General features: G+C 47.8%; 1 long non-coding RNA gene across 4 annotated transcripts in view; it reads right to left on the reverse strand.

Annotated features, from left to right (window-relative positions):
• Positions 1-6,621: 6,621 nt before the first annotated feature.
• Positions 6,622-22,482, reverse strand: part of LOC143443874 (uncharacterized) — a 36,053-nt gene continuing 20,192 nt past the window's right edge. For all 4 annotated transcript variants that reach the window (XR_013113198.1, XR_013113199.1, XR_013113201.1 and 1 more), the window contains 3 exons: positions 12,603-12,817; positions 10,742-10,934; positions 6,622-8,098 (listed from right to left, as the gene is read on the reverse strand). This is a non-coding gene — a long non-coding RNA (uncharacterized LOC143443874). The remainder of the gene's footprint in view (positions 8,099-10,741; positions 10,935-12,602; positions 12,818-22,482) is intronic.

A 22,482-nucleotide genomic window follows, 5' to 3' on the forward strand; every position in this document is an offset into this window, starting at 1 on the left:
GGGTTACCCCAGGCTAGAGACAAGTGGGAGCCCCAGGATGGGGACTATACTACCCCTTATGTAGCAGTTCAGATCCAACAGTTCTGAGCTACAGACAACAGGATCAGTTTTCCTAGGTTTCCCTGAAGTTTTTAAGTATTTCATTATGCTTTCTAAGATGGACCTGACACTCATTCAACCTCAAGGGTAACTGGCAGCCATGTGGGCAGTGCTTTTCTTAAGTCATGGGCTTTGGTGTGGGACGAGGGATAGGGATGCCAAGGTGTCAGTTGTCAGATCTCAAGCTCACTCCTCGCTCACAGCCCCAGATCCCAAACTCTCCTTTGTCCACAGGTGCCCAAGGGCTGAACACACCATCAGTTAGAGCTATAAGAGCTTGTGAGCCACTGACTGCACCATACGCTGAGGTGGGGTGTTAACTCAGTGAGGTCGAGAAACCTGAGTTTCTGCTTCCTCAACATATTATTGTTTATTTAAGGTTTGGCCTTGTTGCCAGAAATTAGCAAATGGAAATGGATTTTGACTCCTTAAGTGCACTGGGAATACATAAATCTACTTTTCCATAAGAGAGATTACTAATCGATACTTAAATTTATGATGGTCAGAAATGAAATATAAGACATTTCCGCAATGTTTAAGACCTAAAGAATAGGTTAGAGGCTGGGAAGATGGTGTGATGAGTGAATCGATTTCTACACAAGCATGAAGATCTGAGTTCGAATCCCCAGAACCCTCGTAAAAGGCGGATGCCATAGCACATCTGTAACCACAGCAGCACTCCTACAGATAGACAAGGGGCAGAGACAGGAGCTCATGGGCCAACCAGCATGGGTAGAAAAACAACAAAGAGACCCTGTCTTAATCAAGCTGGAAGTTGAGGGACTGAATCCTAAGACTGCCCTCTGTCCCTGACATGTGTCACATGACACAGTGTGGCTGGGAGAGTACATTAGAAGTCTAAAGAACCCAACTCGACCTGCCTGAATCTTTCTCTTTAAGCACCTATCCAGTTACCTACCAGCAAGCATAGCTACCAACTACCAAACTACTCTTGGCATGCTGTCTCAGACTGTGCAAGCTCTATGATGTGGGTAATATTGTTTTTCCCATGCAGATGACTTTTTTTTATTGTGGTAAGAACTCTCAATATGAGATTGCCCGTGTTAACAGACATGTAAGTATTCAGGAAATTACTGCTCACTAGAGGTCCAGTGTCTATCGTTTATACATTCAGCTTCAGGGAAATTTCCTGCCCACTCCCTTCTCTCTCCACTTCCTGGTATCATTCCATTCATTGAGTCCATGAATGTGGTTACTTCCAAATGCCACAAGCACATGAAATCATATAGTGTTTGTTTTCTGTGACTGGCACATTTTACTTAGTAAATGTCCTTAAGGCTTAGTGGTGCTATCATCTATTATAGAATTCCCTTCTTCTTGAGAGCTAAATAATATTCCATCATTTGTAGGTGCCATGTTTTCTTTACACATCTTTCTGTCAGTGGACATTTATTCTGGCTGTTTCTACATCTTTCCTATATGGGCACTGTGATTAAACCCACTTAACAGATGAGTTAACTGAGAGTCAGAGAAGCCTCAAATTCAAGTAACCTTGTCAAACCAGGCTTTAACTAGCTCTCCACCTCCTCCTTGCCTACGGTTTGTGTACCTCAAGTATTAGCAGCCACACCGAAGGAAGTTGCCAGAGTTCCCTTTCTCTCTGTTTTATAGGTAGCCTGCAGATTCAGCCAGATTTGCCTGCAGGCACTAAATTCAAAGGGAGCCAGCCCAGGCTAAGTCATCCTATTTTAAAGGCCCATGTCTACTATTCCATGTTGTCTTCCTCCAACCTGCAATGAAGGTGTAAAATTCTTGTGTGTGGCTGGGCATATTTTGTACCTGTAGGGTCAGTTTCCTTAGGCTGACAGGTGCTAAGTAGGTTGCTGGCTTCCAGGAATATCCTACCCACAGAGACTGGAGTGGTAAGAGAGAAATAGTAGCCAATTAGGACAGTTTTACTGCCTGGGGTCCCAGGAGGGGAATCTGGGCCATCCCAGTGGAGCAGGGATTGACTGGGAAGGATTCACACAGAAGGAAGTACTCTTGTGGTGTTAAGACCCGACTGGAGAAAAAAAGAAGAGACCAGTGGCCATGTTAGGCATCTCTGCGTCTCTGTAGGGATGGGTGGGCTGAGGCAGTATGAGTCACCTGGATGACCCACCTGCAGTTCCTCCCTCCCTGAGATAGGAGTATTTCCACCACCTCAGGTGATGCAACCAGCTGCCAGGCTTCTAAGGACCCAGTAGTTGCAAGGCAAAGAGTGCAATTTTCACCTCAGCTCTAAAACACAGAATGAGGACTTTGGAATTTGTCCCTTCTGATTGGGACGTGCACCCAGGAAGTTTAGTTAGGAGGGTTCGAATGAAGAATCTCCTGGGTAAGTGTAACCAAACAACCTTTGCTGTTCCCCTTCCTTGGGAGCTTACCGGACTTAACAGGAAGTCCCCTTTACCCAGACCACTTCCCAGCATCAGAAAGAACAGGACATCCTGTCCCCACAGCTCTGCAAGGTCAAATCAACCAGCAGCATCTCTGTCCCCTTTTCTCACCAGAGGCCAGCACGGCCTCCTCATCAACATTCTGCCGGCTGGGCTTCGAAGCTGCGGGAACTAAGAAGTAGGTCACCCCACAGGCTAGGAAGGCTGCTGTGTGGTTTTAGCTAACTAGGTTGCTGGAAAGCCCCCCTGCCCACAGTTATCCCCTGAGTCACCACCTCACAGTGAGGCAGCAGACTGACTCTGTCTGCAGCTCACAAGGCTGTGCTGTGTGGGACATGGAGGAGTGAAGCCTGCCTCTGAAACCAAATCCAACAGTGTCACCCTCGTTCACTGGAGACCTCCGAGAGCCTTCCAGAAACTAGCCTTGGTAGAGGAGCACCTGGGAGCACTGCCGGGGAGGATTCAGCCTTTGTCCTAGATCCCCAGTGCTCTGACAGATCCAAGCACTTGGGCCACAGGAGCTGGAAGCTGAGGTGGCCCAAAGGCCTGGGAGGTTTCAGGTGGCACAAATCAGGGTATACAGAGAGGGACGCCTAGGACCAGAGGACATCAGGGTAAGAGCCACCCATAGCTAGATGGCAGTTGTTTAGATCCCCAAGAAGAGTCAGAATGAGGGAGGAGGACAGTGCAGTATTCATCTTCTTTGGCCCTATTTGGTTTTTGTTTGACTGATTTTGGGGGGTTTGGTGGGGTTTTGTTTGTTTGCTTGCTTTTTTTTTTGTTTTGTTTTTTGTTTTCATTAATTTATTTATTTACGTTTATATCCCAAGCAAAGCTTCCCCATCCTCCTCTCCTCCCAGTTTCACCATTTTATCTCCCCCCTCCCCACTTTCTCCTCAGAGAAGGGGAGCCTTCTCTCGGATATTAACCCACCTTGGCATATCAAGTTGCAGTAGGACTAGGTGCATCTTCTTCTAGTGAGGCAAGCATGGCAGCCCAGTTAGGGGAAAGGGGATCTAAAGGCAGGCAACAGACTCAGAGACAGCCCCTGCTCCTGCTGTTAGGAGTCCCACGTGAAGACTAAGTTGCACATCTGTTACATATGTATATGAGGCCTAGGTCTGTCCTGTGTATGCTCTCTGGTTGGGGGTTCAGTCTTGGCGAGCCCCAATAAGGCCCATGTGTTTTGCTAAGGAGGTGGCATTTTACCTGAAGATGCTGGAGATGGTCTGGGTATTTTCTGGTGGGTTCATTCAATCAGTAAAGCACTTGCAAGATCTGGATTAAATCTTCAGAGCCCATGTAAAAGAAAAGGCAAGTATTATGTCTCCTGTTCATAAGCCCCATACTGGGTAGACAGAGACAGGCGGATCTCTGGGACTTCCTATCAGTCAACCTAGCCCCCTTGGAGAATTCCAAGCCAGTGAGAGAGCTTCTTTCAAGAAGCAAAGTAGACAGAACCTAAGGAATGACACTCAAGTTTGTCTGCCACTGGGAACAAGCATCTACAAATATCAACACACACACATACACACACACACACACACACATACACACACATACACACATATACACATACACACATACACACACACACACACACACACACACACACAAGTCCCTTTGACCACAAGGATGTGGGGACAGCTTAGAGACAGGGAACCAGAGGAGAAACTGCAGGCACACACAGGGAACCCATTAGGCCTGGGGGAGAGTGACTCAGGACAGAGATTGCTTGGAGGGACACAAACTCACCCAGCAGATGACAGTGTGAGGGACACGGGAGAGGTAGAATGTCTATCGAGCTGAGAATGATTTGGTCCTCACACAATACCTGCTGTGTGTCCTTGGGTACGTGACCTACCTTCATCATCTTGTCTATTCTCTGCAGTTTCCTGAGATGGGGCCTGGGCTTGTTCACTTGAGGGGGAGGGGATGAGACACAAAAGGCATCAGATTCCAGAGCTGGAAAATGCTGTTTGAGGGTAACTGCTCCCAGAATCCCTTGTTGACCTCAGCCTGGCATACCCAGCTTCAAAGTCAGCCAGAAGATCTACATGGGTGGCATGGCTAGACACAGGCAAGGAACATGTCAGAAAGAAAGTCTCAGGTATACATACCCAGAGGAACATTCAAAGCATCATTACCCAGTAAATTTCCTGTAGTGTGTTCTAGAATGTTCTATATTTCTATTGCTGTCTAAGAGAATGCCCAAAGACATTCACTATTGCTGCAGGTGCTTGAAACATGGCTACTGGAAATTTTAACTTTTATTTCATTCTCATTAATTTAAACTTGAGCCACATGGTGACTTGGTGGCCAGGCTAACCGAGGCATATCAGGTTTGAAGCCAACACAAAGTGTGCTTGAAGCATAGAAAGCCCGACCTGGGCTAGAACCACATGACCAGCAGCCTCTGCTTAATGGGTCCAAGTGTCTGCTACTAGCTCTCCTCCCCATTTCTTGGAATAAGAAAGACTCACAAAGGTAAGGGAAGGACACATCTTTACATACAGAAAACCAGGGTACCAGACTGGGGAGGTGGCTTAGTGGGTTAAGGTTCTTGCCTTGCAATAGTGAGAATCTGAGTTGAATCCCTGAAACTCACATAAAAGTCTTGGTGGCTCACAAGTCTATTCACGGCATTGGAGAGAAACAAGGATGAGAAGAGCCATGGAGTCAGCCAGACTAGCCAACTCAGTGAGAGACCCTGTCTCAAGAAGTCAGGTGAACAGCTCCTGAGGAACAAGGCCTGTAGTTGTTCTCTGCACACACACACCCTCACAAATGCACACATGCACACACTCAAAGAAAACCAGAACATAGCACTCATACGGAGCACGGGTGTTTACAATTCCCATCTCTCTTCCAAGTACCACCACCACTCCCAGAATAGGATGAGAACACCAGCCTCAGGGTTGGGGACCACCGGTCAGAAGTGAATTCACAGCCTATATGAAATATCCCCTGGATTGCATTAGAGTTGGAAAAAGAGGGGCCAAGAACAATCCCTAAAGGTGGGTAGATACTGAGGGAACAGTTAAGAGATGAGGGGACTCTGAAGGAATGCAAAAGAAATATCCAGAAAACTAGGAGGAAATTCTTTCTTTTTCCAACCACCATTTTCTTCAGATTAGTCATTTGAAACCAAAGGAGAAGAAATTCCCTGGTCAGCAAGAAGTCCATTTATACTGAGAACCATCATGTATGGCAGTGATTGCCTGAGAGAGTAGCCCATCAGGCCTAGAGCGGGGGCAGGAAAGTCAAAGTGTCCCTGGGAAACTGACCTGGGAGGGTCTCTTCGAGGAGGAGAGCAGCTGCTGCCCAGCACTCAAGAGAATTTCCCTGGAGTGGAGTCACCCTTTGAGTGACCTCAGTGGGCTCGGAGTGGAGAAAAGAAGCCATGTAGCCTGGATAAGCTCGGGGAGGTAGCCTTAAAAATACCAAGTCCTTGCTAGGAGTGAGGTGAAAAGTGCCCACCACAGGCCTGAGGGGACAGCTCAGCACAAGAACCCAAGTTCAATCCCTTAAACCTACCTGAGGCTTACTATTCAACCTGCAAATGCCAAAGAGTCAAGCCAAGTGAGAGATTCTGTCTCTGGGAAACAAAGTGGGTACACTTGAAAAGACACTTGAAGTTGACCTTTGACCTTCACACAAAACCTGCACTCATGTACATGTGTGAGTGCACATGTGTGTATTCGTGCATATATGCACACATTTACATACATACAGAGAGAGAGAGAGAGAGAGAGAGAGAGAGAGAGAGAGAGAGAGAGAGAGAGAAGTTATTTCTGACAGGGAATGACTCAAGATGTAAACTAGAAGCATCCAGAGATGTTTGTCTGCTAGTTCCCTTAAATGTCACCTGCCAGGGGTGAGCACATCTGTAATTACCTTCCCCCTTCATGGAATGCCACACACCATCCACCCAGCCCAGCCTCTTCTAGCCCATTCTGTTTCTCAGCTGCGAACTGAGCTTTTTCAGAAAAGAAAGCCAAAGGAAGTCAAAAGAAAGTTTCAGAGAGAGAGAGAGAGAGAGAGAGAGAGAGAGAGAGAGAGACACTGTGGCTCACAGATAAATAGTATCATTGCCCCGAACTCATTGTTTCAAACACAAGATTTTATTTGGAGGGGGAAAAAAAGTGTAATTATGTCACGGTGGATTGCTAAATTCTTTGACTTCAAGCTCAATACTTTCTGCAAGATTTCACAGGTGAAATCCGCAGCCTTTAATTACTGCCTTGCGCGTTAAGAAAGAGACGCTTTCTTTCTGAATGGCTAATAACTTTATTGGAAGGGGTAATTATAGATCTGATGGCAGTGGTCAAAAACATGGACGCCTGTGGACGGCAACCTTCTGGGGTTTGACCCTTGAAAGTGGTGCAGTAGGAGACACTTCCTCGGCCAGAGTTCTGTTTGTTTGGATTTGTTACTGTTTCTTATCACCCCCCACCCCCTCCCTGTCATTCTCTTCTTTTTAAGGGGTGGGGAGAGAAAACATCTAGAAATCGGTTCATTCTCTGGATGAATTTCTTCCCTTCCCAGAAAGTAAAAAAAAAAAAAAAAAAAAAAAAAAAAAAAAAAAAAATGTCTCCTGTAATTGGACAGTTTGATTGGAGGCAGGTGGTGCTGAACAGAGGCAAGCAGAACCACAAAGCCAGTTTTGGCTTCAAGCTCACTTCCCCAGCTCCGAGTTCCAGCGGTACAACATGGAAATTGGCTCCCCAAATGCCAACAATAAATTTAGTACCCGTTTTGCTAACAAGTACCTTAGCAGCAACAAAGATTTTTTAGCGCACAGACCCTACACAATGACAAAGCCAGCCTGGGATATCACCCCCACCCCAGCCCAGCCCCAGTCCCTCACCCGGCCTTAATTTCCCAAGGCATGTTCTTGCTGCCACAAAACTGGGTGTAAGCGTGAGTCTGGAAGCAATCACATACTATCACTTGAAAACACAGTGAGATTTTGTTTTTCTGGGTAAACTGGCCTGGGTGTTGCATTATCTTGAGCTAATATTTGCTTGCAATAGTTTTGAGTAACAAGCCAAGCCAGCATGGCTTTCCATCACAGATTACAGTCCTGAGAAGGGTCCAGAATGAGTGGCAGGGGAGTGAGCAGAAAGTGAATCCTATTCTTCCACTACTTTCAGGCTAAGTCTGTGAGACCTTTACTTATTTCTTTTCTCAAAGGCTAGCTGGTTCATTTTACCCATCGGCTACGAATCAGCCGATAACAGCATTCAGAGAGCCCCAGAGAGGTTAATGGCTTTGATCAACCTCACACAGTAAACCCAGTAAGCCGGTGGAAAAGCCACAGACCCAGACACTAACTCCCCAGACTCTGACTCCAACTGTGTGTCTGTTAACTTCTTTCCTGTGGTGAATGCATGATTTGAAACTGCCATTTATAAGGATTTTAGTATTAAAGAGAGGAGGCTTGGGCTGTAGCCCGGTTTGTAGAATGCTTGCCAATATACATGGCACCTTGGGCTTGAGCCCCAGCAACTCAGCAAGCAGGTTCCCAGGACTCAGGTGAAGGCAGGGAGCCACAGTTTAAGGTAATCCTCGGCCTCTGCTACATATGAGTTGGAGGCCTAAATAAAGAAAAACTAGATTAACGCTCTATTGAATTGCCATCCTTCATAAACTGTGACAAGTCAGTTACTTCATATCTCTTCCCAAAGACACTTACAACTTGTCAGACCCCTCACAGAAAGCAACCAAAGCCCTGACAGGGTTGGGTCAATGGCGGTGGGACCACACCCCAGTGGGACCGCTGCTTAGCTGTGATGTCTTTTTCCTTCTATATGAGCTTCTTCCTCACTTGAGGACCTGGAATATGGGCTTGGGGAAGCAGCGGCCTCTGGATCTCTGTGTCCTTCTTTTCAATTTGGCCACATTAAGTAAATCTTTTTCTGCTTTCTAATAATAATAACTATTATACAATAATTAATAATTATGATTATATATTGATCAATAAATAAATCTGTTGCATTCCAGACTTGGCATGTTTTCTCACTCACTTCTGTCCATGCTTAGATTTTTCTAAATGTATTCTAGGTTAGTTTTGAGCTTCTTATTCATTTGCAGAACTTGAAAAACAACCTTCCCTGATCTCAAATGAATGCAGGCAGAACCAATCATCTCTTCCCCACCCCACCTGTGTCTTCTAACAGTTGGATAACTGTATCAAATCATTCTATGAAAACTGGTTGGAGAGTTTGCTCAGAGCCTCTGAATTGCAACACTCTCGCTTGCCCTTCCAAGCCTGTGGCTCACAACCTTTACCTTGCTCATGGGACTCTCAGAGCCTTAATTAGGCTCTGTGGAAGACAGAGTCCCCTTGAGTGACCAGGACACTTTTACAAATCTCATTGACAGACAATATCCCCTAAAGGCCAGCTAACTAGCGGGAGGCAGCAAGCATGAGTTTCTCCCAGCTTCTTAGATAAAGAATTCTTTTGCCCCAAATAAAGAGCTTCATGTGGCTGCTACTTGGTGGCTGATGGTGACAGGCAAGCACAGAGAGAAGAGGTGTACAGCAGCACCAGGAACATTTTCTCAGAAGGACTGCTCACTGATTAAACCTGTCTGAAGGAAGACTGCATTTGTACAAGGAGTACTGGCTGGGAGATAACTCAGAAATCTTGGCACTACTACAGAACCAATATTTTTACAGAGGTGACACCATCTTAAACAATGTCCCCAGTGTGCAGGCTACAAGTGGCCCTCTATCCACAGCCAGGAAGGGTGGCTGTCCTGCCACCTCTTCTGAGCAAAGAGACTCAGAGAGGGGCAGGAAATAGGGCTAGAGAGTGAACATGTTAGGGGCACAGACAGGAAAGCCACTTCAGGACTCTCATTCTGCAAGGAAGCCACCCCGTCACCCTGTGCCAAAGCTGGCTTCCCCTGGTAGAAACAGGCTGTAGCGTCACCATCTCAAAGGCCAGGCATTCTGCTCTATTTGTTTTTCCAAGCCTATGTGGAAACAGCCAGGCACAAAGACAACAGCACCCTGTAGTTTCTCCTCCTGTGTCCTGAAGTTCCAGCACCTCACAGACAGGTGCAAGGGCACCATGTGCCATGGCCTCCTCCCTCTTTGGCCTGAGCTCGTTCTCTGGAGAAGTGCCACATGTCCCTCACTCTGTCAACAGCAACCTCCTTCTTCCTAGAATATCATTTCTCCCCAAAGCCTTTATCATTTCCCAGCAAAAGCAAAAACAAGCCAAAAAAAACCCCCACCTGCCACCCCCAATCCCCAATCCACAGCATCATCTAGACCAGGTGGTCCAGCTGGGGTGAGATACACAGAGGCATTAGGTGGGACAGGAGCTGGAAAGTGGTCCAGGCCAGATCATAGGGTTCTTGATTAAGGCCGAAGGCCAGGGGACAGTGGCATCTGTGCATCCACTGTATTTGTTTTCTGAGCTAATATAACCAAGGAATGCACAACAGATATGAACTCTCTGGTGGTTCTGGAGGCTGAGGACCACCTTCAAATCTAAGTGTGCCATGTTCCCTCTTAGGCTGTGGACACACTGGGGACCCTCGTTTTACCTCGCCTTTGGGTTAACCTGACTTTTCTATTACTTCTTCAACAGGTCCTCTGAGCCACATTGTGACAAGTGTGCCAAGTAGGTTCATGTCCTGAAGCTGATGATCTTGTCAGTAAAGTACTGAGGTACAGAGGTCAGTTCTTCTAGAATCTAACCATCATTCACAGCCAGGGCCTATCACAGGGTTAGCTCTCAGTGTACCCTAGCTATCGATAGTCTCTGTGCCCAGACATTTTTGCAAAGCATCAGATATAGGTTCTAAAAGCACAGGAGAAAGTAGAACCTACTGGGTCCCCATGACAGACAGTGCAGACCCCAATCAGCCTCTCCCTTTCGTTATTCCTGATGGTGGAGTTCTCAGGGTCAGATCACACACTAACATTGGGGAGGGAGGAGGAAATGTTCCTATCACATGTGTCAGATGAGACAGGGAAAAAATGCATTTGAGCCACAAGGCAACTTCCTTCTAGAAACTAAAACATGCCAACTGTCTGCACGGCCACAAGATGCTTTGATGTCCCTGAAGTCTGTGAGCTAGGAGAGAGGTCACCCTGAGCCTCAGGGATGGTGACTGGCCCCAGCCTCAAGGAGGGCAACGTGGAGCTGCAGGACCTGCCCCCAGGCCAGGCAGCATCCTGTCTCCCTGAGGCATCCTCTCCTCCTCTTCTCTCAGAACCGTACCTGCCTCCAAGAGTAGCCTCGGGAGCCACATCCAACCTCCACCACATTCAGTCAGGCGCAAAGGCCCTGTCTCGAAAGGACATCCTTCGCGAGGCAGGTCCCTGTCAGGAAATCTGTACGTTTTCAATAACTCTTCAGCTACCATCCATCCTTCGTCCAAATGCATTATCATGTCTCCATCTTTAGTGCACCCCTAAGAAGACACAGAAAAAAAAATATATATATATATATATATATATATATATATTCTTAACAAGAAATAGAAGTTAGATAAATTAACCAGTCAAGGCAGAGGGCAAGGAGGGAGAGAAGATGAGGAAGGATGAGAGAGAGGGCTTCCTATAAATCTGCCCTAACCCATCAACCTCTCAATACCTCGACACCCACACCCACCCACCCAGAACTTATGACTCCTGCTCTTCCTCTGCAAAGATTGGTCAGGGTGGCTTGGACTTGAGTGAGTCTAAGCAGAGATTTGGTATTACTCTGCATCCCAAGTGGGCCTCAACCTCCCAAGTGCCAACCACCCCCATGCCCACCTCCTGAGTTCTCCTTGGCTCTCTCACTTGGCAATGTGTGGGAAGCCATGAGCACTGAAGCAGTGAAGCCCAGTGGTCAGGCCACACACAGACTTGGAACAGAGTCATTGAAGCCAAAGCTCCAGTGAGGCCACAGCTGCAGTTTTAACTGCAGGCCAGCTTGTGTGACATTGTTGGGACTAGAGTCTCAACTCAACTCAAACATGGGTCTACCTACAGCAGTGGGTGCTGCATACCTGTGTCCCTCCTGAGTGTCACGCACCTGTCCCAAGTTCCTCACACCTGTGTCCCTGCGTCATACATATACTGCTGGTCCCAAATCCCACACACCTGTCCCAAATACTGTACACCTGTCGCCCTGGGTGCTGCACACCTGCATTCCTGAGTCCTGCACAGCTGTCCCACATATTATGCATATGGGTCGTAGGGTCCTACAGTACTGCAGGCTTGACATCTGCCTGATGGCCAGCCCTTTAATCAGAGAATGCATACACCTTCTCCAGGAAGCCCCATCACAATCCCCACTCACTCAAGTCTTACCACAATTCTGTGAGCTGCTGCTAGCATACCTACCCATTTTCCATGAAGAAAATGAGGCCCATGGAAATTAAGTCACCTACCCAAGGTCACCTGAGAGGAGGTGGCAAAGCCAGGCCTAGGCCAAACCTTGGTTCCAGACCTCACACTCTGCCTGCTTGAGTCACTTAACCTCCTGGTGGAAGAAGTCTCCACATGCTTGGGAGAAGTGTGTGTAACCATACTGCACCAGAGCATTTGAAGTGACTAGATCCTACCCTTTGACCCCTTAAGTACCTTCCGGGAAGCCACCCAAGTGAAATGTCCCAGAATATGAGAGAAACCATTATTTGCAAAGATGTCCGGTGCTTTATTATCCATTGAATACACACTACATCCTGAAATCCTGGAGGACACATAAATCGCCACCCACTGGAGACAGTGCGGCACCCAAGAGCATTAAGCTATGTGTTCACTTGAAGGATGCTAAACAAAGAGGGTGGGGATGCAGAGCTGTGTATTAAAACTCTACATGAGGACAGGAGCACACCATGATGGGTGTTTTGTTTTCTTCTGCTAGTCCCCGCTTGAGCACAGCTGCATGGGGACCATACGGATATCAGGGAGAGAATGGAAGATGAGAACAACCAAGGTTTTGTCTGCTGAACCTACAATCAATGGATAATTACAACTTTTCAAGAAAACTGGTGTGTAGGGGAAACAGAACAGAACTTACACTGGCAAGTACCAGGAGCTGACTTCTGAAGGAAAAGTTAGAGGTAACTCTTTTTCTCGTGGCCTCTTACCTTTTGTGGTTTTGAGCTTGTCAGTAGTGAACATTGCACTTTTGGTTTGGTTTGGTTTGGTTTGGTTTGGTTTGGTTAAATAAAACATATGCTTCAAGTTTTCTAAGACATATTTCCCTCCTTGACTTCCTGCCAGTTCCGTACATCCATGGTTCTGGGGGGCATTCAATGGCAGACTGGGAGCTTCTTGAAGTCTCTGTCACACAGCCCAGGACCTGTAGGCCATAAAGCTAAGCAAATGACTCTATAACAGAAACAGTGTGGCCACATATGAGGACTCATCCTAGTTCCAGAACAGACATGATTGTGGTCCCCAACTCAGCTCCTTTCTGGCTATGTGACCCCGAGACACACCAGTCCCTAAGGCCCATGCACATGTCATATATAGTAGGCATTAAACCATTGAAGGTCATTATGTGCTGCTATGTATTGAACCCATGTCACTTAGAGCCATCGTGAAGCTTTGTCACTGCACGAGCTTACATTCAATGAATGTCACCAAGTCCGTCTCCCACCCTGTAAGAGTGACCAACTCTGCATGTTCAATGGATGTTAAAATGATGCCCAGGATCTTATCAAGATCATGACAGCCCATGGCCTACACAGAGCTGTGTCTCTCCCAGAGAAAGACCCAGAACAGTCCTTCACTGACAGGAACTGTATGGAAGCTGCTCAGATGCTGGCTGAGGCACTCAGCTCTAGAAGCGAATGCCAAGCCTGACAAGGCTGCACTTCCATGGGAAGAGAACCCTGCCCTAGCCCTACTTCTGGTTTGCTTACCTCACAGGATGACAAAAAAGAAAGCCAGGGGTAAACCACGCAAGTGACAAGGATATTATCAGATGGCTGAGGTAAGTGTGAGCTTCCCCCTGACCCTCACAGTGGCTATCACATGATAGATGGTGACAGCCAGTAGCTGAATAGTGCCTCAGACAGTGAAGAAAGAACAAACTCACAGCTGCCATTGCATGAAGGCTATGCCTCATGTTAGAAACATCAGAATCTGAAGATGCGTATGTCTTCTACGTCTCCTGAATGAGACCCATCTGACAAATATCAGAAGGTGGGGGTCTAGCCCCAGCTCCACCTAGGGCAGGGATCTTGTTCTTGGCTAGCCTCATATCCACCTGGCCTAGAAGACTGTCATGCTCCTGCCATCCTGTGACAGAATGGAGGTGACACCCATTCCCCCTCCATCTGGCCAGCTTCTCTCTTTGTCTTTCAGCACAGCCTTATCACCTACTACACCCTCCCTCCTGATGAGCTTGCCTGCTCATCTGACAGAACCTGCCAGAATAGGAGGGCCATGGATGGAGAAGCCACCCGCCCCAGAAGGCATTTGAGAGGAGAGCGGTCCTGGGGATGAAAGGGACTAGGGTGTGTCTCCCAAGTGGACAAAGGTCAACTCCAAGATCTAATGTCATCTGTTCAGCTTGCAGCCAACTGTGAGCTATAGGGACAAGACCACAATGGCCAACAGTGGAATCTGTGCTCACCAGTGTTTGGCATCACATCAACGGAATCCCCATGACTAAGTTATCTCATCTCCATTTGCCTGCTTCGACCACCATAAAAACAACCTACATCAGAGCGCTATGCACCGGAAGTCCCAAAGCAAGCTTCCTTCTGGATCCTCTCTCCTTGGCTCTCCCCTTGTCCTCATGGACCTAACTCCTAATCTCTTCACATTAGGAAGAACTTAGCTTTGATGATCTCACTTTGACAGGATCTCTTTAAGGCTCTAGGTCTGGTCACACTCTGTGGTTAGAACTCTAGCTTGTGGTTTAAAGTGTATGTGGAGGGGTGGGGACATGGCTCAGGTTCCTAGATGATCAAGGAAGACCAAAAGTCATGGACCTTCCCTGGGTTTTAGAACAACCTGGTAACAAGAGCAGTGGTAGGGCACTGAGCGGCTGACCTCCGGCCTGCCTCTCCCATGACCCTGGAAACCACACATAGCTCTTGACAACATAGTCTACCCTGGGGGCAGCTCAGCTGACTGCTGTGCAGGAAAACATTGCATTTCAAGATGTGAAGTTCATAGGTGTGACATGTTGGCCATCTCTGCGGCTTCTGGTAGCCCTTTTAAGCCGTTAAAGTCTGACTCTTCCCATCGGTAAAGTAGGAAAGTTAGCCCCAAACTCGCCAAGCTTCATCTTGATGTCTACGTTGGTATGCACCATGTGGGTAAGGTTGGGACAATAGGCCCAGTCACATAAAAGGAGTAACAGGAATCCAACCAACATGGACACCAGATGAAACACACTTCCTGTGTGCTTTGGAAGCTTGTTATAATGTAATTGGATCACAGATAGCTCTGAGATAGCAAAGTAAGTCCTCTGACTGAAGGGCACCTCAGACTGAACTGAGCCAGCCTCCTAAGAGAAAGTAGTCTTCAGTTCTAGAGAGTTCAAGACCAGAGAGTACCCAGAGGCCTTAGGGACACTGTTCAGTCTTGTCTACAGATGCTACTTACCAAGGAGGGGACATATGGGAATTCTAGAAGAAAGAGGCACCGGAAGTTTCCATTGGTGTTATTTTATGTGGCTTGGCAACTTCCCTTTGTGTCTCTCATTGCTCCCCTGGAAACCAGACAGGTGATGGGTCACTTCCCTGAGGCAGTGTGGTCCAGAAGGAAGGATGCAGGGGATGCAGAAACATGAGCAGGACCTCTGAGTATTAACTGGTGGCTGGGGACCAAGCACAAGCTCTTTGGTCGACAGTGGGAGATCATAAGGTAAAAGGCCCAACAGTGAGATTACTGAGTTCAGTATGAGACGGGCATCACGCCGGCTGGAGTGAGAGCCTACCAAGTGTTCATGTGAAGCTTGGGGGAGAAGGTCTGTCCAAAAATGAGCCTCTAGTGTGTGCCTCAGTGTCCTCGGTCTATTCTATTGGGCAGGATACTCAGGGGAGGCCCCTAGAGGCCTTCAGCAGATTCTCCTTGTTGCCTTCAATGTACACTTAGAATATGTATCATGGCCATAGCATCCTGAACACATCCAATCTGCTCTGAGAGTACATGGTGACACTCGACATTCCATGGGTGATGAGCAAATGTACCTGAGCAGTCCCTGGTCTCAGCGAGTACCCTGTTTCAGACTGAGCTGTTTTGATGTCCCCACTGTGTATCTTCTGAGTCCAGATCTGGGCCACTTTCTAGAAACACTTGCTTTTCTCTGGCATGAAATACGATGGCCTTTACTAATGTAGCAATCTTGTCATTGGCATTAACCTTCAGACAACTTGGTAACTGCTTGGCTGGATAGTCTGTCTCACTTACTTAGTTACTGATGTTCAACTACATTGCTCATTCCCTGATCTTGCACTAAAAACGGAAGGAGAGAGGGGATGGATGTGGTTGCTGTGTTTTTAAATGTACAAAGAAGTATATAAGATATATCATAATATGATTTATATGGTAGAAGAGGAAACAAGAATATTAAATATGTATACCTTGATATCCTATTTTTATTTATTTTTTAATTATTTATTTATTTATTTTGTGTATATGAGCATACCATTGCTCTCTTCAAATACACACACACACACACACACACACACATACACACACACACACATATGGCTGGGTTTGAGGGCATACACCTTTGATCCCAGCAAGCACTCGGAAGGCAGAGACCAATGGATCTCTGTGAGTTCACAGCTAGTCTGGTCTACATAGTGAGTTCCAGAATAGCCAGGAGAGAGACCCTGTTTCAAAAAACAAAAGAACAAAAGTTATTACGTTGACTTGTACATATGTGTTAGAGAGAAAGCTTCGCACATATCAGAGAGAGTGTGTGGAGACCAGAGGACAACCTGTGAAGTCAGTCTGTGCTTCCACCATAGAGATAGACTGACTGAACTCAGACCATCAGGCTTGGGGTTCTTTTGGGAGAACCCATTACTTGTTTTATCCATGAGCAGCCAATATAAAATCTAGCTGCCCCCAAAGTTTCTATCACCCTTCCCCTACTGAGGATGAGGAGGTACCGTGAGAAAGATCTGTGCTCCGAAGGCCATGGGAGCTGCAAGCCTTCCTGGCTGTCATTCTACTGTGTGATCTAGGATAGGATACCTGAAGTTCTCTCCTGGCCCAGGAACATGCGAGGTTCACAGTGTTACATGTTCTTCTCATTCTGAAAAGTCTGTGACCTCATGGATTCTAGCTCAAGCAGCTGCTACCCTCTGTTGTTTATTTCCTCTGTGGATGCTGGGTTTCCAGGGCCTCCTACACTATGCCAGCCCTGCCCCAGCCTCCCAAAATTTAGCAACTTGGCTCCGTCGGGGTGTGCTCCAAAGTTCAACATTTGCATCTCAAGAACTAAATTCAGTAATAACACCACAATTTCACCAAAAAGCATTATAGTGATTATTGAGTTATATCAGGAGCTTGTTTAAGATAACATCTTATTTGTACAAACGCAGCTCAAATAGCTAGTTAGTACAGCCCGTGCAATTGTTAGACTCCTTCTGCACATTAGCATAACCACCCTGGAAGCATCTCGATGCTTTTAAACATAAGAACAGCTAAAACCGAAAGCATAAATATATGTCTCTTAAGGTGGTGGTGGAGGGAGAATAAGAGGGTTTAGGTTGGCGAGTAAACAGAAATTTAGTTGTCTCTAGTGTAGTGCAGAGCGATGTGGAAAGCCCTCTGAGTCGGCTCCCTCAAGGAAGCTAGAGCTGCCACCTGAGATACCATCCTTCATCAGCACTGTGTCTCCAGGAGGTGCTTCACCGCTGGAAGTGCACCTGATGTAAGTACCTCAGGGGCCCTGCTCTCCAGAGGACCCTGTGTTCCAGAGGGTCTAATGGTGGAAGGAGTTATCTGGAGTCACATGGCTAGTAACAGACTTCAGGTCCATATAACTCCAAGGTTGGACATTATCACTAAATGTGGAGGAGGAGATTCTGCTGGATTCTTTTTTTTTTTTTTTTGGTTTTTCGAGACAGGGTTTCTCTGTGCAGCCCTGGCTGTCCTAGCACTCACTCTGTAGACCAGGCTGGCCTCGAACTCAGAGATCCGCCTGCCTCTGCCTCCCAAATTCTGCTGGATTCTAAACAGGCTTCAAATGAGAAGGGCAGTCGGGGTCAGTGCTCCAAGAGATGCACTCCCTAAAGAACTGGCTGGAGGACGTTCCTACCAGGGGAATGTACTATCCCCTCCTGGGCTTTACTTCCACACCACCCTGTCTCCCTGTCCTGGTGACTGGCAGGGCACTCCGCAGGCATCAGGCATGGTAGTTAGTACCTCTGATATCTCCAGTCCTCAGCCCACCATCACCCACAAGCCTTCTCCCCTACAGGCACAAGCCACCCTGCACTGTAAAAGGCCACCATTGCCTGCTGCCCCTCATCTCTGCCCTGGCAGCTGGCTTTCTGTATTGGAGTTGCCATCCTTGCCAAACAAAGTGGCTCTCCTCATGAGAAAATGTTCAACCCAAGAGACCTGAGATACTCTGAAGGAGGCCTCATCTCAACCCATGAGCTTTCTGAGCCCAGCACTCCATCTGGATCTCAGACTGGAGTACCCAGATGTTTCAGGCCACCCAGCTGGTCACACCAGTATGAACCATCCCAGTGTCAAGGCTCAACTAGACTTCTTCCAAATAACAGCTGCTACCTTCTCTCTGAACTTAGGAGATATGCTAACCAGTGACCAGTTTGATGTGGACCCTGACCACCAGGCAAGAATATCATAGCTCTAGAAATTCAGTCAGGCATCAGTAGTCCATATTCTGTTTCATCCATGCAATGAATTCATATGATGAAGCCCTTATACCAACACAAGATCAGGAAATCAGCTCAGGGTCTTAAAGGATTTTCTTTTGGCACACTCAACATTCTATGACTAAATCAGCCTGACCTCCTCCAAGACACTGCCAAGGGGGTCTCCAGGTGACCCCTAGGATGGCAGCCATCTCCCCTGTACACTGAAGACATATCCCTGTGGACACATATAGGATTGGAGGACACCAAGTTAATCAACACTTCGGTAACTTTAACCTTAGCTGGATAACATGGATGTAGGACACACTATTCCTGGATGCCCAGGGAGGGGAAGATTGAGTTCCCCAAGCTGGGGAATATGTCCTTTATTATCTTCCTTTTGGTCTTTTAGGAGTTGAATTGTGCCCTTCCCAAAGCTGGTACACTAATATTCTACCTCCACTAGTTTAGAGTACCACCTTACTTGGGAGTGAGGTAAGTCGTATGTAAGTGATGTTCTTTTAAAAGGGGGAAGTGTGGGGCTGGGTGGACAGCTCAGTCAGCAAAGCACTCATAGGCATGAGAACATGAGTTCAACCCTCCAGAAATACATTTAAATGCCAGATGTGGTGGCACATGCTTATAATGCCAGCACTGGGGAAGTGTAGACAGTCAGTTCCCTGGGGCTCACTAGCCAGCCGGCCTGCCCTACTTGAGCAGATCCAGACCAATGAGAGATCCTATCTTATGAAAACAAGGTGATAGTTCCTGAGAAACAGCCAAGACAGCTGGCCTCCACATGCATATGCATATGCACACAACACACATGAACACAGAGAGAAAGAGAGAGAGAAAGAGAGAGAGAGAGAGAGAGAGAGAGAGAGAGAGAGAGAGAGAGAGGAGAGGGAGAGACTCAGAGACTCAGAAATGGACAGACACTTACCAGGAAGACAGCATGAAGAGCTTGCAGGAGACACACGAGAAGAGTAAAACAGAAGGGTACAGTTGCCAGCCAGAACGGAGCACTGGGGCACACCCCTCCTAAAAGAGCAGCCTACCCATGCCTAGACTTCAGACTTCTAGGGTCTAGTGGCACTTTATTTACAGTAGTCCCAGGACACAAATAGGCCCAGGTACCCTCACTTCTGAGCATGCCTGCCTGGCATTACCTTCCCAGTGCACTGCACAGAAATCTTTGTCTCTGTATCTACTGCTGGGGGGGGGGGGGGGGAAGGGGACTTAAAGACATGTGAAGAAACTCGGAGATTGTCTCTTTGTGAGCTTGGAGTTACACTTAGACCTGGAAGGTATCTCTGTATAGCTGTCCTTGTCACTCCTGGTGAGCAGGCAGACTCGCCAGGGACATGGCAGGGTGACAAAGGGTGGAAAATGAGAGGGTGAGTCTGGGAGGAGAGCCACAGTCTTCAAGGACAAGAAAGTGACATTTAGTTGGGGACCCTCCCACATCACTCCCAGCTGTCCTCAGGCACAGGAGGAGTGAATACAAAGTCTTCAAGAAACAGCCCAGTATGGAGAGCCCCACACCCTGCAGGGTACCTTTCTCTAGCGATTTTTCCACTGTCTCCATCTCTGAGAAAATGAATTCCTGGAAAGCTCACTCACTTTAGCTGGTCTCACATCAAAGGGAAAAGAGGTGACTTTGAATGTGCCAGGAAAAGAAAAGTTCCCACCAAAACTGGGTCTCCTTCCTGCTCTACCAGTGTCCCTGACATCAGGCCAACTTCCCCTTCAGCCAGATGCTGGAAGCCCAGAAAACCCCCAACCGCCCCCCCCCCAGCAATTCATTCAGGGAATGACTACAACCCCGATAGCACCCACAGATGGAGAAACCTCCACAAAGCAGTTTCTTTCATTCAGAGCACACTCCCCTTGCGGGGATATGAATTGCACATCAGTGAGGGAAAAGCTCAAATTGTCACAGCCTAAATAAATGGCATCCAGCAAAGGAAGATTGGCCGATCCCTTCTGCTCCTTGCTCCCTTCTCTTTCCCACAAGTCTCCAAGGCTGAACTGATGGGGGTGGGGGGTGAGGTGAGGGGGTGGGGGAGGGGAGGGCTGTGAACTTGTAGCTATGTCCTCCAACTGCTCACCTGGCCTTTTCCTTTGTATTGAGAAAAAATCCAGGCCCTAAGACTTCACCAAGCATGAGACACTAGCACCTCTGGGCTGCTGGGGACCACTGTAGGTACAGGAGACAACGTGGCCTCAGGATTGCCACCAAGGCAGCTGCTTTTGTACCGATCACAGGCCCCTTTGCCTCTCGTTCCTGTCAGAAATGGAACTGATCAGCAAAGACAGCCCAGGCAGGTGCAGCCAGAAGAGTCCTGGGGGTGGGGAGGTGGGGAGGTGGGGGTGGGGGGGAATGTCAACAAGTTGGGTCACATGTCTGCCAGTGGCTTTGTCCCACATCGGGACTGTTTTTAGATGTCTATCTTGGTGTATATATAGCTACTGGGAACTGATTGCAGCTATTGGAGGTGAAGTCATCTCTCTCCACCTGGGCAGGTTCTAGTAAGAAGGACTCATGCAGGTAGGACCCAGGTAACTCAGAGTGACAGGTGGCCTTTAGCTACGTGCACCCAACCTTTGAGTTTCTCAGACAGAAAACCAAATGCCACCTGGAACCAAGTATTCCCCCATCTGCCACTGAGTAAAGCTACTTAGTGCAGACTGGGACGTCAAGAGACACACATTACTGCTTGGACTTCGGAGGCTGGAATCTAAGACCAAGGTTCTGGCTGACCAGCATGTGACGAGGACATTCTCCCTGGCCTGCCAATGCCCATGTCTCATTAACCTTACAGTGCTCATGTGTGGAAAGGGACAGAGATGAGATGGGAGGAGAGGCGCTCCACTCTCTCATAGAGCCATGATGCCCACCTGACCCCCAGGAACCCCTTTCCAACCCCACTGAATTTTAATTGCTTCCTTGGGAACTCAGTCTCCAAATACAGTCATGCTGAGTGTTAGAATTTCAACAAGGGAATCTGGGTAGGGGAACTCGACCCACCTCACAAGTGGGCTGGATCATGCCTACCTTCTAACACAAGCAGAAAACAACACAGACCTCAAGCCAGAGCTTGGGTTTGAGCTGGATACTTACAAAGGCTTAAGTGTCATGTCCTCTGTCCTCATGCCCTGTTTCCATGCCCCTGGGACTCAGTCATCAGTTTGAAAAGCACTAGTTCCAGGTCAGACTGCAAATGGCCCTCAGGTACAAGTGTTTGGTTGATCACAGCAACTCCAGGGGGCCGGTGGATGATCCCCTCTTTCTACAGTGGAAAGTGAAGCAGGAAAGCATGGCAGCAAAGCCTGGCTGCTAAGAGGCAAGATTGGAATTTGATCTTAATCAATGCCGCTTTCTCATTCCAACAACACACTCCCAGTGTGAAGCCCCTGACAGTCAGAGATGAAAAAAAGACAGACCCAGCTTAGCTGGAGGAAATCTCAGCTCAGGGAGAGGCTCAAAGCAAGGAGGGGAGTGAGGTGAGGGACACATAGAGACTGCTGTGGGGTTTGGGAAGAAAGCATCCTGAGGAATGTCCAAGAGCAAGAGTTGGCTGGGCAAAACAGTGAGAGATGGGGCAGGGTCTGTGTGGATGACAGAGTGGTAGGAACTGGCCCGGCACATGTCCTAAGCACATCTCTCACTGTGTTGAAGGTTCTAGAGGCACCATTGGGCAGCCAGAGTGTGGATTTTAAAGGGAACTGACCAGAAAGCTTCTGAAAAGAACAGGAGGGAAAGGGCAAGGTCTAGACCAATAAGGAGCAGTGGGCAGATCAGGCTCAGGATCAGGAAGGGGTCTGGTGGAGGAGAGATGGCCAAGACTAAGATTTGCAGGGATGTGGTCACAGAGAGACCAAAAAATCGAGGGTGTTCCCTTGCCACTGGTGTAAGCCATAGGGGTTTCCCCAGAGCAGGAACAGCAGATGCCAGTAAGTCAGGGCCAACTTCAGGCCATGCAGATGTCTGTTCCAACCCCCACCCAGGCTTAACTGCAAAGCCTTGGGCAACATCTCATGCTCATCCCTATGCCAGAGACAGAGCTGTTGAGGAAGCCCCTAAGAGAGAGATCACACAGAGCAGTGTGCACAATGTCTGGCACTCTGGTGACAGACACCGCTATTTATATCAGACACATAGATA

This window comes from Arvicanthis niloticus, chromosome 11 (assembly GCF_011762505.2).
Source record: "Arvicanthis niloticus isolate mArvNil1 chromosome 11, mArvNil1.pat.X, whole genome shotgun sequence".
In the NCBI taxonomy this organism is placed as follows: domain Eukaryota; kingdom Metazoa; phylum Chordata; class Mammalia; order Rodentia; family Muridae; genus Arvicanthis; species Arvicanthis niloticus.